This window comes from Choloepus didactylus, chromosome 24 (genome assembly GCF_015220235.1).
Source record: "Choloepus didactylus isolate mChoDid1 chromosome 24, mChoDid1.pri, whole genome shotgun sequence".
NCBI lineage: Eukaryota > Metazoa > Chordata > Mammalia > Pilosa > Megalonychidae > Choloepus > Choloepus didactylus.
The window spans coordinates 6,287,510-6,300,793 of NC_051330.1; the positions used below are offsets into that span (position 1 = coordinate 6,287,510).

Sequence of the window (13,284 nt, forward strand, 5' to 3'; positions counted from 1 at the left end):
ACAATCCTAAGTGCGTAACAGGATAGGTAGGTGACATAAAAATGAAGATGTCCAGGAATCTAGATACACTATGTTAGTGCTGAGTGTTGTCAAGAACTGGGGCACTCTCTCTCTAACTAAGCTACCTTGGCAGGTGATCTCACTACCCTCCTCTCTACATGGGACCTGACTCCCAGGGGTGTAAATCTCCCTGGCAACGCAGGATATGACTCCCAGAGATGAATCTGGACCTGGCACTGTGGGATTGAAAACATCTTCTTGACCAAAAGGGGGATGAGAAATAAAACAAAATAAAGCTTCACTGGCTGAGATTTCAAAAGGAGTCGAGAGGTCACTCTGGTGGACATTCTTATGCACTATATAGATAACACCTCTTAGGTTTTAATGTATTGGAATAGCTAGAAGTAAAAACCTGAAACTACCAAACTCCAAACCAGTAGCCTTGACTCCTGGAGATGATTATATAACAATATAGATTACAAGGGGTGACAGTGTGATTGTGAAAAAAAAAAAAATACTATTCAGGTGGTCTTGGCACATATGGGTATTCAATAAATGTTATTTTACTGCAAAAAAAACACACAAAAAAACAAAAAAACAAAAAACTGGGGCAGGGGCACCTCAAGTCAGTACTCAGTTGATAAGGCTCAGTTACCAGACTTTTGGATTTTATACGAGAGTTCAGAATCCAAATTTTTATGTGATAATCCCAAGTTTTAAATGGATAGACCAAATAATACACATATATAGACCAGATTCTGCCCACTTGCTATAATATACATATAGATATTTAGCTGGCAGGGGACAAGAGGAAGATAATGTTTTCTTTCATGCTTCGCTATTAAAGCCCTAGAAATTCTTGAATGTTGCTGCTAATTCTCTATAAATTATTAGCTAGAAATATTTAAGAAATTGAGGCAGCTGAAATTCGCTTTGGCTAGTAAGTCTTTTAAAATAATTCTGAGTGCTATTCATTGGACAGAAAAAGGAACCCCCATTTTAAGGGCAGATCTTCCAAATGAAACCTCTTTTCAATTCTCTACAGTTAGATCTAACAAAGCTATTTTCCTTTTTTGTTGTAATAACAACAAGACTAGTAGATTAAGGTTAAAACACACTTATAATTTGCAAATGTCTCATGTCTTTTTCAATAGATCATACTATAGTACTTAAAAGAAAACAACATATTTACTTATTGTGACTGGCATACCAGGTTTCCTGAAAAAAAAAAAAATCACCATTTTTTTTAGTATACCACACGTGTAAAAAATGTCATCAAATGTGTACATCAGGTCAAGTTATTTAATGATATTAGTAGACAAGAAAAATGTACATCACTACTGTTTTAAAGACATGCTACCTAATAAAATATTATTCACAATCTAAAGTTTTATGTTAGGATCTAGTCTAAAAGATGCCAAGATGTCAAAAGAGCCCATGAATAATACACGTACATACAGTCAGTCTTAAGTTGTCTTTGCTTTGTTTAGCAACATTTAAAAAACTTACACAACACTCTCTGCATCCTGACCCCAAAATAATTAGGAGACAGTTTTGTTTCAAAGAATACAGTACACCTCTATGGCTACATATGCATTTTGGTTGTCTGATTGTCAGGAATTAAAAAAAAAATTACTTTGTTATGCTCATTCAACCTGATTATTCCCCCCTCAACCTGTATAAAGTTTAAAAACTATGGTGTATGGTTGCTAACATGACCACAGACATAGGGGACTGGTGGTTTGATGGGTTGAGCCCTCTACCATAAGTTTTACCCTTGGGAAGACGGTTGCTGCAAAGGAGAGGCTAGGCCTCCCTGTATTTGTGCCTAAGAGTCTCCTCCTGAATGCCTCTTTGTTGCTCAGATGTGGCCCTCTCTCTCTGGCTAAGCCAACTTGAAAGGTGAAATCACTGCCCTCCCCCCTACGTGGGATCAGACACCAGGGAAGTGAATCTCCCTGGCAACGTGGAATATGACTCCCGGGGAGGAATGTAGACCCGGCATCGTGGGATGGAGAACATCTTCTTGACCAAAAGGGGGATGTGAAAGGAAATGAAATAAGCTTCAGTGGCAGAGAGATTCCAAAACGAGCCGAGAGATCACTCTGGTGGGCACTCTTACGCACACTTTAGACAACCTTTTTTAGGTTCTAAAGAATTGGGGTAGCTGGTGGTGGATACCTGAAACTATTAAACTACAACCCAGAACCCATGAATCTCGAAGACAGTTGTATAAAAATGTAGCTTATGAGGGGTGACAGTGGGATTGGGAATGCCATAAGGACCAAACTCCACTTTGTCTAGTTTATGGATGGATGTGTAGAAAAGTAGGGGAAGGAAACAAACAGACAAAGGTACCCAGTGTTCTTTTTTACTTCAATTGCTCTTTTTCACTCTAATTATTATTCTTGTTATTTTTGTGTGTGTGCTAATGAAGGTGTCAGGGATTGATTTAGGTGATGAATGTACAACTATGTAATGGTACTGTAAACAATCGAAAGTACAATTTGTTTTGTATGACTGCGTGGTATGTGAATATATCTCAATAAAATTAATATTAAAAAAAAAAAAAAAAAAAAAAAAAAAAACTATGGTGTAGCTTTTCCAGAAGTGTCTCCTAACATACTATACTGGACAACAGTAATGGAACATAGTGTAAAGAAAGCAACAGAGTACATGGTTATGGTTACACTGGCGGCTTAGTTCCACCAGCTCATCTGCTGCTGATACATATATATATATATATATATATATATATATATATATATATACCCAAAATAAAACGCATCTGACTAACATGGTAGTCAGTGCATTGATGAAACATTATTGGGGGGACCTACTTCTCTAAGCCCCTTAAAAATATTTTGAGCTTGGAAGAACTAATATAACAATGGAACTAAATCAGAACCAGGAAAATTAAATCCTGCAAGATCAGCCTCTATTAGAACATACTCCTCAGACAGCAAGACAGCAACGATGAAAGAAGAGAAGTAACATTGAATGCTATGTGTTCAATCACTTGCTAGATTTATACAAACTATCTCACTTGGAGTTTTCTACTAAGGGAAGGAAATGAAGAGAAATGGATGGATTCAAGACATTTTGGAAGCAGAGGCAGACCATCTCACATAACTTGCATTTTTCCTTTGTGAGTATCAGCGTGGCTGTAACCCAACATCCTAGTAACTGACTGACAGATAACTGCCACTCTCCACTGCTTCTGCCGAGTTCGCTAGTACCCACAGCACTCTGCACGGGCGGACACACACACTTCTCCTACCAGTTAAGATAATATTTAACAGAACAGGTGTGCGTACTCTCAAACTTGTTATACTCGTTACCATAATTATGTTATTTGGTTAATTATTATGCAAACTGATATGAGTACAAAAACTTATCTATGGTTTCTATGAAACCTAAGTTGAATTCTTTAGAAAGAAAATAAATGGTTTCAAATTAGGTAAGGGTGAGAAAATTATAAAAGATTGGGGAAAAGTAAAAAAATATAAAGGATTCTGTACTCAGTTTACTTCAGAAATGTCATTAATTTCTCAACTTATAGAAACCAAAACTAGAAATCAGTAAATGCCTCATAGTTATGGTTTACACACACAAAAAATTTACATCAAACTCAAATCGAGGGATCTATACAGAAAAAGTTTTGGTATGACACAAAGACTGGCAAATATATAATGTAAGTTGTTTATTAGTTTTTATTGAAAACTGTACTGAACACTAAATGTCCACCTTTACAAATAAACAAACACAGTAATGGTAACTCACTCTAAAACAAAATACACTTCTGATAGCCATGGTTTTCCATTTGGGACAGTTTTAAAGTTTGTTTTTTTTTTTTGCCATAAAAACTGGAATATACATACACAAAGGCTCAAAATAGGCCATCTTTTAAAACAAAAGGCAATGACTCACAAAAAACTATGACTATAACATATTACTAGCTGATACAAATCCAATAGGATTTGTTACAGTCACATCTAATAACACATCTGAAATGTTCATTTATAAAATATCATGTGAAGAAAACAAAACTTTATCAATGTCTAAAAAGTGGGTTTGTTCATACACATCTGACAAGTTACCATAAAAAGTGTTTCCTGAGACATAAGGAAATGTAACATTATTCTTCTTGAACCCTTTTAAGTTCAAGACTTTATCATAGCTGAGGATCTGAAACTGAGAAAATATATTTGAGTACAAACAGTTTGTGAAACTTGTTTTTTCTTTTGCATCATCAGAGGGCACCACTGAGCTTCAGCCAACTTGCCTGCTCCATGCACAGTTCAGACGTGAGACAGGCAGTGCTGGACAGGAGCCTGTAGTGTCTGCCATCGTCTGCTTGCAGGGGTCTAACACAGGCAAACAGTTTTCTCCGCATTTTGTAGTAAATTGATCTTCCTATTAGCGAAAGAGGCAACAGCCCCCATGGACCGAAGGGACTGAGTCATAGGATGGGGGTTTCCTCTATTATGTTTTTTACTTTGATGTTTGGAACTCTAGGTACAACATTCTAGAGCAAGGTGCTCAGGACCTGCTGTGTCAAGGGACTGACAAAGGAAAAAGATCTATTTATTCATTGTGATTTGATGCGCAGACGGAAAACTTAATGCACAATAACAGAGGTTGGTCATTAATAAATCGTGTCCTAGTCTTTCAGCGCTTTTGGAAGCTGACTCACGACTCAGTTTTCCCACACCTCGGCTTTTAGTGCTTTTGTAGTTTTAAACCTGCAACATCAATGATGCATTAAGTCCAGAATCAGTTAAAAAGATGCATCAGATTCCTTTTCTCTTAGTTCATCATTTTTTTTCACTGTCTCTTGGTCCAGGTTTATGTGAATTGTTACCTTTCAACCTTCTCTGCTATTGCTCGCTGGGGTGCTCTCGATGTCCCCATGTTTTGTGGGCTTGCTGAGAGAAGGAGCTTGGGAAGGGTGTGCCACTGTGGGGAGGTTGTGGGTCACCGGGATGCCTCCGGGAACGATCCTTTCTGTGGCCGCAGGAGGCCTCCCGGAGCCACGCCCACGATGCTGGTGGGTATCTGCAGGCGGCACCAGTGAGCACTGGATGAACTGCTTGCTGATCTATTACTGACCAAGGAGCTGCGGTAACAAAAAATTCCTTGTTGACAGTTTCTTAAGTTTTCTGGGATGTGACCTGTGATTGCTCGGCGGATCTCAGTAGCAGCTGCCTTCTTCACCTCCAGTGATGCTTGCTCATTATACCAAGCACAGTGGGGTGTACAGATAAGAATCAGTGCATTTTTCAATGGGCCCTGAGCAAAGCTACAAGGCTCCAATTCGTGCACATCAAGGGCTGCCCCTTGGATCCTTCCTTCCTTGAGGGCTGGGGCTAAGGCTTTCTCATCACCAGTCCAACATGGGCCACATTCACTAGCAACGCCCCCTGCCTCATCTACTTGATAGTAAAATCATTGATGAGGTAGTAGTGAAGTTCACTGAGGTTACAGTGCAAGGAGATGTAGTCGCTCTGATACAGCAAGTCCTGCAGCGTGTAGATCCTCTGCACGCCCAGGTACCGCTCTATACCGTCCTGCAAGCAGGGCTCATAAAACAGGACGTTAAATCCAAAGGCCTTGGCTTCAACAGCAACCATCTGCCTCCTGCCACTGAAGCCAATGGGACCCAGCGACTCCCCACAGACACAGGCAGTGCCAGAGGCCACCTCACGGATCTGCTTGACGCTCTGGCCCCGCGTGCCTTCCTGCAGCACCTGGTGCGGCCATGTGTTCCACCGGTACAGGTAGAGGATGCGGCAGATGGTGCAATCTGTGGTTTCTTCTACCGCTGCTGATGGGATGTTGCACACAGTGATGCCGAGCTCGCCGGCAGCCTTGATGTCCACGTTGTTGTAGCCGCTGTCTATCCACACGATCACTCTCAAGGCCCTGAGCTTCTCCAGGTCTTCCCTGGTGAGGGTGATGGTGTGGTACATCATGGCACCGCTTCATTTAAACATGTCCTGTGGATCTCCTACGTGGACTGCGCATCACAGAAGGCCACAGTGGCATGGTCCTTCAGGACTGGCACCTCCACAGTATGGGGGCCGATCATGACCTGGGGGAGGAAACCTTCACAAATTCTGTCCAGTTGCTGTCGCTTGACTTTGTGCTTATCTGCAAGGGCCATTCTTTATTGGACTCTGCAACTTTCTGATTCAAAGGGCAAAGCAGTCCTATAAGAATTTAGGGGAACTCGCAGGAGTCTGCATGCATTACGCCACTATGAACCCAATATATATCTGTCTACAAACTCTATAGTGCACACAAAGAGCTGTCTGTCTTTTTAAGGGAATATAGCTTCACCAGTTCAAAATCACTTAAGGTGATGAAACCCTTGTCCCAGGCTGCTGGCATCAACAGCAAACAGTGCCCACCCAGGAGGAGGCAGCGACGGCTCCCACACCCCCGGCGGCGGTGGTGGTGGCAGTGGCGGCAGCTGTGTGGCCACCCCTCAGTGCGGCATGGCTCCCAGCTTGGTCCCTTGCTCCTTGAGCCACTGCCAGCTCCTCTGGACTGCTCATGAGCCACCTTACAATCTAGTTAGGATTTTACGCTAAATCCTTTCAGGAAGATGGAAGAATATGAAAGGCAGAGCAAACTTCTCCATGAAAAGGACTAGAGAATGGGCACAGGGCACCCAGAACAGTGGTCCAAGGATGCGACTGAAAAGTGGGGACTTGGATGGAGAGGCGGGGAGACTGCGCCTGAAAACAGGGTGAGTTTGTTCGACCAGGACTGCCGCCAGGGACTGCCAGCTGGAGCCAGACTCCGAAAGTGGAGGGAGCAGCTTTTGATACCCTGTGCACCCATTTCAGCAGCTGGCTGGGTAGACAACCCTTCACAGCCCTGTGGTCAGGAGCTCCCATGAGGGAACTCAAGATTCACTGGACTTGTGGTGACTGCATTTACTCTTCCTCCACGGAAACTCACAGTGTGCACAGGCAAGAGATGGGGAGAGGCGAGGGCAATGCACGGAAGGGCCAGGAGCCATTCCCCAACCCCAGAGGCTTGAGGGAGCGTGGCAGACAGGGGGTGAGACATGTGGCTCTGTAGCTCAAGAGTGGTCCACTCGGCGGCCTGGGAATTACCAGACCCACTGCACTCTTAAGTGGGTTCCCTGCAAAGCTGCACAGGGCCCACCCCCCAACCCCAGGGCTGGCAGTCCCCACTGCACATGGAGAAGAGGTGCGCTGAATGGATGTCAAACTGGTTTGGATCCCACCCAGTGCATAGGTGAAGTTGGGGGAAAGCTGGCTTGAGAGTTAAGTGATGGTTCAAGAACGCCATCTGCTGGGAAGACAGGGAAAGTGCCCTCCAGCAAGCTGTAGCTCTGCCAAATTATATATAAAGGCTCAAAAAATCCTGCGTATCTCAAAATAACCTTATCAAGATATGCAAATGCCCTGAAGCCAACAGAAAATCACAAAGCATAAGAAGACCCAAGTAGATATGCACATGCCAAATGACCAAATTAAGAAGCCAGAGTAGACACAGAAACTGGAGCAATTAATCAAAGAAGTACATACAAATCTCCAAAACAACTTCAGTTGGTTGGCTAAAGAAATAAAGACATCAGAAGACTCTAGAAGAGCATAAAGAAGAATTTGAAAGAGTAAATTAAAAAAACATCAGAACTTATGGAAATAAAGAGGACTGCAGATCAAATAAAAGTACATTAGAAACACACAATGGCATATTAGAAGAGGCAGAAGAAAGAATAAGTGAATTAGAAGACAAGGCAATTGAATGCGAAGACACAAAAGAACTAAAGGTGAAAAAAATTGAAAAATCTGAAATGGATCTCAGAGAAATGATGGACAACAAGAAACATGAAAATGTAAGAATCATCGGTGTCCCAGAAGGAGAAGAGTAAAGGGCTAGGAAGAGTATCTGAGGACATAGTTGGGGAAAACTTCCCAACCATTCTAAACGACATAAATATGCAAATCAAAGAAGCCCAACAAACTCCAAATAGAATAAATCCAAATAGTCGCACTCCAAGACATACACTAATCAGACTGTCAAATGCTGAAGAGAAGAAGAAAGTCCTGAAAGCAGCAAGAGAAAAGTGATTCACCACATATGAAGGACACCACACAAGACTAAGCACTGATTACTCAGCAGACACCATGGAGACAGGAAAGCAGTGGTATGGCATATTTGAGATCCTAAAAGAGAGAAACTGTCAGCCAAGAATTCTTTATCCAGCAAAACTCTCCTTTATACAGCAAAGCTCTCCTTGGGGGAGAGGTTAAAATTTTCATAGACAAACAAATGCTGAGAGAATTTGTTAACAAGAGACCTGCCAAGAAAGAAATACTAAAGAGAGCTCTACTGGCTAAGAAAAAAGAAAGAAGAGAGAGATCTGGAGGGCATGGAACTGAAGAGTATCAGTAAAGGTAAGTTAGGAAAAAAAAGGGGGGTAGAGATAGATCTATTAAAAACCAAAGGATAAGATGGCTGGTTCAAGAACTTCCTTCACAATAGTCTTTCTGAACAGATTAAACTCCTCAATTAAAAGATACAGACTGGGAGAATGGATTAAAAAGTATGACCTGTTGATATGCTGTTTATAAGACTCATCTAGGACCCTGCGACCCAAAGAAACTGAAAGTGAAAGTATGAAAAAAAAAAATATTCCACACAAGCTGCAACCAAAAGAAAGCAGGGGTAGCTATACTAATATGAGACAAAATAGACTTTAAATGCAAAAATGTTATAAGAGACAAAGGACACTATATATTAATAAAATGGACAATTAACCAAGAAGAAATAACAATCATAAATGTTCATGCATCCAATCAATGAGCTCCAAAGTACATGAGAAAAACATTGGCTAAACTGAAGGAGGCAACAGACACTTTTACAATAACAGTGAGAGACTTCAATACACCACTCTCTTTTATAGGTAGAACAACTAAACAGAGGAACAATAAGGAAATTGAGAACCTAAACAATGTAACAAATGAATTACACTTAGGCATATATAGATTGTTACATCCCAAAGTATCAGGATATACATTCTTCTCTAATGCTCATGGAAAGTTCTTCAGGATAGATCATATGTTGGGGAACAAAACACATCTTAATAACTTAAAAAAGACTGAAATTATTCAAAGCACATTCTCTGACTATAACAGAATAGAACCAGAAATCAATAACCAACAAAGAACAGATCTTTCACAAATATATGGAGGTTAACGATACATATCTAAACAACCAGTGGGTCAAAGAAGAAACTGCAAGAGAAATAGGTAAATATCTAGGGATGAATGAAAATGAGAACACAACATATCAAAACTTAGGGGATGCAGCGAAGGCGGTGCTGAGAGGGAAATTTTTAGCTCTAAATGCATACATCAAAAGGCAAGAAAGCACTAAAACCAAAGACCTAACTGAACAACTGAAGAGGCTAGAGAATGATCAGCAAACTCACCCTAAAGCAAGAAGAAAAGAAATAACACATATTTAAGCAGAAATAAATGAGCTGGAAAACAAAAAAAAATAGAATCCATAAAACCAAAAGTTGGGTCTTTGAGAAGATCGACAAGACTGACAAATTCTTACCTAGACTGAGGCAAAGTTAAAAAGAGAAAAGACCCAATAAACAAAATCAGAAATGAGAGCAGGGTCATTACTATGGATCCCAAAGAAATTTAAAAATTCATAAAAGGATACTATGAACAACTGTACACCAACAAACTAGATAACCTAGAGGAAATGGACAATTTCCTGGAAATACATGAACAACCTAGACTGACCAAAGAAGAAATAGAAGACCTCAACAAATCAATCACAAGTAAAGAGATCCAACCAGTCATCAAAAATCTACCTACAAATAAAAGCCCAGGGCCAGATGGCTTCACAGGGGAATTTTTTTCTTTTTTTTTTTTCTTTTCAGGTGAACTAGGTTTTATACAATGGTATTTCTGATTTTCTGGAAGTCCTTCAAATGTAGCTAAAACACATGGAGATAGGACTTTCTAATACATTTGAATATCATTTTATAGCTTGAAAACACTTTTATACAATTTACTTTTGGAATTATTTGATTCCCAGAGTCATTCTTTTTTCCAACTGGGATTATAAACAGAGACCTGCTTCCCACCTCTTATCTCATTATGTCCAGCACATGGCAAGAAATATTCAAAATCCTTCACAGGGGAATTTTGCCAAATTTCCCAAAAAGAAATGACACCATTCCTGCTTCAAACTCTCTCAAAAAATTGAAGAAAATGGAACACTACCTAATTCAATTTGTGAAGCTAATATCACTCTAATCTCAAAACCAGATAAAGATACAATAAGAAAGGAAAACTACACGCTAATCTCCCTAGTGAGTATAGATGAAAAAATTCTCAACAAAATACTTGCAGATTGAAACCAAATGCCCATTAAAACAACTATACACTACAACCAAGTGGGGTTCATTCCAGGCATGCAAGGGTGATTCAACATAAGAACCCCTTTCCCATAATGTTGACACCCCTTTTCAACATGAACAAGTTAGGGTAGTCACTGCCTAGACATCTGCATTAGTTGGTCTTTTCCATTTATCCAGGTCTTCTTTAATTTCTTTCAATGATGTTTTATAGTTTTAGGGTACTATTCTTGCACTGTTTTGTCAGATTATTCCTGAGAATTATATTCTTTTTGATGCTATTATAAATGGGATTGCTTTCTTAATTTCATTCTTGGATTGTTCTTTGCTAGTGTATAGTAATATAATTGATTGTTATATATTGATATTGTATACTGCAAACTTTCTAAACTTGTCTGTGGGTTCCAATGGCTTTTAATTTTTACTTTTTTTTTTGTGGATTTCTAAGGATTTTCTACATACACAATCTTGTTATCTGCAAATAGAAGTAGTTTTACCTATTTCTCTCCAATCTGGATGCCATTTATTTCTTTTCCTTCCAAATTGCCCTGGTTAGAACCACCAGTGTTTAATAGAAATGGTGAGAATGGACAACCGTGTCTTATCTTTGATCTCAGGGGAAAGCATTCCATTTATCAACATTAAGTACGATGTTAGATGTGGGTTTTTCATAGATGCCTTTTATCAGGTTAAAGTTCTCCTTTACTCCTAGTTTGAGTTTTTCTATCATATAAGGGAAGTGGGTTTTGTCATGTGCTTTTTCTGTGTGACTTCTGACCTCCATTAAAATAGAATATTACATTGATTGATTTTCATTTGTTGAACATTGCATTCCCGGGATAAATCCCAGTTGCTTATAATGTATAATCTGTTTTCTGTTGCTGGATTAGATTTCCTGGTATTTTTTTTTTTTTTTTTTTTAGCATTTTTTGCATCTTTATTCATAAGAAAGATTAGTCTGTACCTTTCGTTCCTTGAAGTGTCTTTGGTTTTGGTATTAGGGTAATACTGGCCTCACTGAATGAGTTGGGAGTTTTCTTTCTTCCGTTTTTTGGAAGAATTTGAGAAGGACCGGTGTTAATTTGTCTTTAGACATCCGGCATAATCCACCAGTGGAGCCTTCTGGTCTCGGGCCTACCTTTACAGGAAGTTTTATGACTACTAATTCAATCTTTGTTTACTTATAGGTCTATTCAGATTTTCTATTTCTACTATCTCAGTTTCAGTAGGTTGTGTCCTTCTAAAAGTCTTTCCATTTCATCTGAGCTATTTAATTTGTCAATGTACAATTCTACACAGAATTCCTTCATAATCTCTTATTTCTTTAAGATCAGTAGTAATAACCCCTTTCATCTCTGACTTTAGTAATTTAAGCTTCTCTCTTTTTCTTGGTTACTCAAGCTAAAGGTCTGTCAATTTTGTTGATCATTTCCAAGAACCAACTTTTGGTTTTGTTGATTTATCTCTATTATTTTTCTATTTTCTATATTGTCTATTTTCACTGTAATCTTTATTATTTCCTTCATTCTGCTTGCTTTGGGTTTAGTCTAATCTTCTTTTTATAGTTTCTTAAGCTAGAAAGCTAGGTTATTGGTTTGAGATCTCTTTTTTAATATAGGCATTTACAGTTATAAATTCCCCTCTGAGCCCTGCTTTCATTATATCCCATAAGTTTTGGTATGCTGTGTTTCTGCTTTTATTCATCTCAAAGTGTTTTCTAGTTTTGTTTGATTTCTTCTTTCACTCACTGGTTGTTTATAAGTATATTGCTTAATTTCCACATTTTGTGAATCTCCAAATTTTCTTGTTACTAATTTCTAAGTTAATTCTATTGTGGTTGGAGAACATATTTGAATCACTTTACTCCTTTCAAACTTACTGAGGCTTATTTTATGGCCTAGCATATGGGCTATTCTGGAGAATGTTGTGTTCTGAGAAAAATGTATATTCTGCTATTATTTGTTCCACCCACTATTGAAAGTGGAGCACTGAAGTCTCCAACTATTACTGTTAAATTTTTTACTTCTCCCTTCAGTTCTGTCAATATTTGTTTCATTTATTTTAGGACTCTGTTGTTAGGTGCATATATGTCTATAATTGTTACAGCTTTGATGGGTTGACCCTTTGATCATTATTAAATATCCCTCCTCATTTTTAGTAACAGTTTTTGTCTTAAAGTCTATTTTTTATGCCATTAGTGTAGCTGCCTACTTTGGCTCTCTTTTGACCACTGTCAGCATAGTATATTTTTCTTCCTTTTACAACCTGTGTCTTTCCATCTGAAGTGTGTCTCTTATAGAAAGTATAGAGCTGGATCATACATTTTGTCCATTCTGTCACTAACAGCCTTTTGATTGAAATGTTTAATCCACTGACACTTAATATAATTACTAATATAGCTATCTCATTCCTCAGATTTTCCTTTTAAGCTTTTTGGCTATCCCATTGTTTGCCTCAAATGTCATCCATGGCCTCAGGCATCCCCAATGGCTAAGCTATTGTCTGTGATTATTTTTGAGAAACACTCTTGGGGAAGAGACTGTTTCCACTGGGAGAGCGCTGAGTCAGTTCAAATAAATGGTTTTGTGAGTAGGTTCTTCTAGGAAATCACCAGAAAGATCAAGGAATGCCAACTCTCAGGGAGCGGGGCCTTGAAGAAGCTCTAACCCATTTCTCCCTCTTCCGGGGACTGCCATATGCTGCTGGTTTTCACCGTGACTGTGGATTCAAGGTGAGTGCAGAGCTGGGGAGGGGTGTACAGGAATAATGCAATTCAAAACGCCACAAAGTCTGCTGTTCTCACCGAGATTCAGCCAGTTTTCTTGAATAAACCCTCCGCAACTTGCTACAAGGCAAGAATTCTG

At 39.3% G+C, this 13,284-nt stretch overlaps 1 protein-coding gene and 1 pseudogene across 7 annotated transcripts in view; both read right to left on the reverse strand.

The window, feature by feature from the left end:
• ERMARD (ER membrane associated RNA degradation) overlaps window positions 1–13,284 on the reverse strand; it is a 127,823-nt gene that overhangs the window by 96,065 nt on the left and 18,474 nt on the right. The gene's annotated exons all lie outside the window — the stretch shown is intronic.
• LOC119519865 lies at window positions 3,816–6,962 on the reverse strand (annotated as a pseudogene).